This window comes from Lissotriton vulgaris, unplaced genomic scaffold, assembly GCF_964263255.1.
Source record: "Lissotriton vulgaris unplaced genomic scaffold, aLisVul1.2 SCAFFOLD_869, whole genome shotgun sequence".
NCBI lineage: Eukaryota > Metazoa > Chordata > Amphibia > Caudata > Salamandridae > Lissotriton > Lissotriton vulgaris.
The window spans coordinates 269,453-274,536 of record NW_028246668.1 but is presented as its reverse complement, the minus strand read 5'-3'; positions in this window follow the sequence as shown (position 1 = coordinate 274,536).

Genomic DNA, 5,084 nt, shown 5'->3' with positions numbered 1-5,084 from the left:
CCAAAGCTCAGAGGCCTACACTCCAAGAGTGTCCTGTGGGCCAGCTTTGTGCATTTCAGCTCAACGAGTCTTTGCAGTTCCTAGTCCGTTGGCTAGTGAGCCCTCACAAAGACCAATCCTTGATTTAGTTTGCTTTCCTGGTTGCTCCAGGCTTGCTCCTACTCCTCTCGGAAGGAGGAGTGCCTCAGACCATGCTGGTCTACACTAAAGCCAATCTTGACATTCTGTGTGGATTGTGTTTGCCAAGGCTTGTTGAGTCCAATCTGGATGTCGACACTGCAGTCAACTAGATCCTTTGTGGGACAACTCAAATCCAGCTCCTGGTCATCGTCAACACCTCCTGGACCTCGTGGCTAAAGAGACAAACTTCACCTCTTGCACCTGAAATCCCCCGACATTGGCTGGCAGCTTCCTATCGCCATCCTGGTCACTGGCTAGTGATCTAGATTCTGTCTCTTCTGCTTTCATGTTCTTCACATCTCCGATCCACCCATGGATCCACCCGGACACTTTTCCTCTGGTCGCCAGCAGCATTTCTTCACAGCTCTCCATTGGAATCGACGACGAAACCCGACACGAAAAGACACCCATGCACCCGGCTTCCCTGGGTGAGGTAACACGAGTGCTCCGGTGCCTCCGTGGGTATTGACTCTTCAAGTGTCCTATTCTAAATGGGTACCATCATAGTTCACCTCCTTGTGCCCTTAATCTTTAAAATTGTAACTTGTTTCGTCTCCATTGACAGTCAATGGTAACTCGCGGCTGTGTTTCAACACTGCACGCGTCTCCCGTGGGCCTCCTAGATCCTAACCTTTGGTGGTTCTAGGCCGCGTCAGCGAATCAACAGGCCCTAGGCCTGCTTTCTATTCCAGGTTTGCAAAAACAACAGGTGATAGACCGAATGAGGATCAATGTCGCACATTCAACCCAGTCAAAAGATCTGGGTCCTAATCCATCGTTTTTTTGCACTCCACACCACCCTGGGTTAGACAATGGCGATATGCAAATCAGCTCTGACCCTGTGCCCCATGGGAACAGCCATATCTTTCCCAGACCGGAATCAAGCATCCGAGGACCGGACCGGTTTCGAGATAACACCTCTCATCAGCCTGGCTAGCTTGACTCCAGTGGTGTGGAGGCTCTGGGACCCACGTCTGAGCTACCCCAGTACACTCAGAGAGAAAATTACAAAAAACAATTTGATGGACAGAATGTAGATCAATGTCTTACATTCACCCCAGTACAAGGATCTGGGCCTAAATCCATCGTTCTTTGCACTCCACACCACCCTGGGTCAGATAATGGCTTTATGCAAATCAGCTCTGACCCTGTGCCCCATGGGAACAGTCCAGTCCGAACTACAACAGCCATATCTTTCCCAGACCGGAATCAAGCATCCGAGGACCGGACCGGATGGATTTGGGCCCAGATCTTTGGACTGGGTTGAATGTGTGACATTGATCCACCGGTCCGGTCCTCGGATGCTTGATTCCGTTCTGGGAAGGGCATGGCTTTTGTAGTTCGGACTGGACTGTTCCCATGGGGCAACAGGGTCAGAGCTGATTTGCATATCGCCATTGTCTAACCCAGGGTGGTGTGGAGTGCAAAAAAACGATGGATTTGGGCCCAGATCTTTTGACTGGGGGAGTGTGTGACATTGATCCACATTCAGTCCATCACTTGTTGTTTTTGCAATTGCCGCCCTAAGTGCGCTGGGGATGCCCAGACGTGGGTCCCAGGCACTCCACACCACTTGGAGTCAAGCTAGCCGGGCTGATGAGAGGTGTTACCTCGAAACCGGTCCGGTCCTCGGATGCTTGATTCCGTTCTGGGAAGGGCATGGCTTTTGTAGTTCGGACTGGACTGTTCCCATGGGGCAACAGGGTCAGAGCTGATTTGCATATCGCCATTGTCTAACCCAGGGTGGTGTGGAGTGTAAAAAAACGATGGATTTGGGCCCAGATCTTTTGACTGGGGGAGTGTGTGACATTGATCCACATTCAGTCCATCACTTGTTGTTTTTGCTTTCTATTCCAGACGTTGTTCTTATACCACTATTTTAGTATATGGTTTGTGAGGCCCCTGGGGCATAACGTATACTGTGCAACTTATTGTATGCTTGTATTGTACTTTTACCTCTGACCTCATAAAGAGTCCAGAGGGGTTGTGTCTAGAACAAATACATATATATTTGATATATGCCTTGTGTGGTGTGCTTTAATTTGTTCATTCAAGAGTTTATAATTGGTGAAACAACTTGCTTAACTCGCCTCTAAGTCTTAGCCTATAGGATAGCTTTCTATAAGGTTGACTTTACAACCTACCATCAATAAGGGTCGTTTGGACTGGTGCAAGGTGCCCACTAGAATAGTGGACATCATATACCAGGCCAACTTCTCACACACCCTAAGTTCACCCATTTGTTAAAGGAAAGGTTGCTTCCCTCCCTGCCAGTATTACGGGATACTGATGGTGGTGGCAGCATGATTGCTCTGCATGAACAGGCCTTTTAACTCCTCTGAGAGAGTTATTTAGACCCACATGTACAAAACTTCCACTTTTCATTTCCTAAATAGAGGATCCTAAGAAATTGCTATTTAGGAAATGCAAAATGGTATGTCAGAAAATAGAAATTTTCTAATAGTGATCTCTACAGAGTAGCAATCACTATTAGGAAATCGCTATTTAGGGAATGCAAACCCATTTGTTCCTATGAGCCTCGCGCCCACAAGTATGAATGGTTTTGCATTTCCAAATTTGTGATTTCTGAATAGGAAATCGCAAATTAGGAAAGGCAAAAGAATTTATACCTATGGCCCTTAGGCCCCCCTTTAAACAAAGGGTAAAAAGAATGGTGCTCGTGTAGAGTACTGAAATGCCCTCGGGCAAGTGGGTGCTCTGTGGCACTGGTAAAAATGCCTTTTAGGTGCATTTTTACAAATTGCACCTGGTTACCATTGGATTGGATCCGATGGTAATAGCATTTCCTAATTACCCAATGGTTTACCATTGGATTGGATCCGATGGTTACAGCATTTCCTAATTACCCATTTCGCATTTCTGAAATGCTATGCACATTAGGTTAGGAGATCACAAATAGGAAATCCCTATTGGCCTCTTACTATTTTGGGAATCATAAAATGCAATTTCTACCTTGTAGAAATAGTATTTTGCAACCGCATTTCCGCTTTTTTACATATGGAAAGCCTATTTAGCATTTCTTAACGGCCCTCAATTTGCGATTCGTCCACTAAGAAATGCTAAATGGTTTCGTACATATGGGCCCTAATGGTCTTCCCATGTACACTATCAGTTCATTCCCTCCTAACCAGGGTTAGCTACCTTGTGTGGGACATGCCATGCGTGTAGCTATATATGTGTATATGGTTATGAGAGTATGAGGTCTTTAAGCATGTCTGAGTGCATGATTGAGTCCATCGCACTCCACGTGCATGTGTCTTCCAAAAGTTGGCTGGTGTTGGGCAAAGGCTGTCCAGAGCCATGCTGATCTGCGAGCTCATATGTGTACAACGCAGCCCCTTTCCTGTCAGTAAAATGTGTCTACTGTTACTGTGGGTGGGGGAGATGCTCCACTTGGTCTTAGAAGTAGCCAAGGTACTGTAGTGTTGTCACCCACTGCCACTCTTCTGACTGAAGATTCTGCCTCTCTGTGTAATCAGCCGCATGTCTGGGGCTGATGCATATTCTACCTGATCCAATTGGAATCCACCCCAGAGTATATTCTGTCGATATTCTGGTGTACTTGCCCCAGAACCAGAATTTACCCCAATGGAGTATTCTATTGATATTTGGAGTACCATATACAGTGCCCAATCACTGGGCAATCGACGCTGTCCGATCACTTCAGAAAGCGATCACTTGGGGCGTGGCTTGAACGCCGCACAAGATGGCGGCTTAGCACCGGAGCTCCGTAAGTCGACCACCGGAGCCGGCGACTTTCTTCGCTCACACCGGACCTTGGTGAGCGCAAATACCATTTTTGCGCATCGGAACATGAGCTGAACACGGAGAGCCGAGCAGCATTTCTCTACCCCGTCGGAATGCGAATATTCCGTAAGTGACGCTATTCACCTCCTCGGCGGCCGCCATTTCCTGCATTTGCCGCGCGCTCTCTTCACAGCGAGCGCCGCCTATCTACCTCAGCATATGCAATGCGGTTGCTATTTCTACCGACCAATTGCCTTAAAAACGCCCTTTTCTGCTCTGCTACTTTCAATCTGTGAATTTCACTGCTGGTTCTTCGAATTAATACCAGTATTTACACATCGTTTTTCATCAATGTTCCCTCATGGCTCATGATGATAATCTCCTCATAATAAAGTGGCGCGCTGCTTTGCTTAACACTCATTGAACATTTCCTGTTACATTCAGCGCTTTCGTGTAAAACTCTTTGACATGAGGAGACAGTTTATATCCACGGAACTTTATTAGCTATACCTGAGGAAAAGTTATATGTTTATTGACTGCTCTAATTAACTATTTTTCTTGCATTTCATCGTTTTTCGTGCAGTAAATACACGTTTTTTGGTGCTTCCACTATAAAACCACCTTTTGTTTCCTATTTACAACACTTTTCTCCTCAGCACATTGTGGTAGCATTGTATTTACTTCTCCTGCCTTATATGGGGAAACTCCGTACTCTCAAGCTTACAGCATCAAAAAATAAGCCACAACTTTCCTCAGACTCTGATTCCACAACTCCTAATATGGATGATCCCACTTCTCTCAAACCTAACGCTACTCACGGCGCAATTCCTAAAACTACTTCAACTAGTAAGCTTTTACCACCTGGTTCGACGAAACGTTTGAAAAAAGATCCTCCATCTCCAGGTTCATCATCACATTCTGCTTCCATGGATCTTATTCTGGAGGAACTTCGAGCACTTAAACCCTTCATGGCCGAAACTACTAAAACCTTACAATTTCTACATGACAAGTGGTCCACGTTGGAATCAAGGGTTCTTTTGGTGGAACAATCGACAGAGACTCTTCATACCTCATGTGCAAAAATTTCGCTCTTGGAAAAAGATGTCTCTCTCCTAAAACGACAGTCGGAGGAGTTG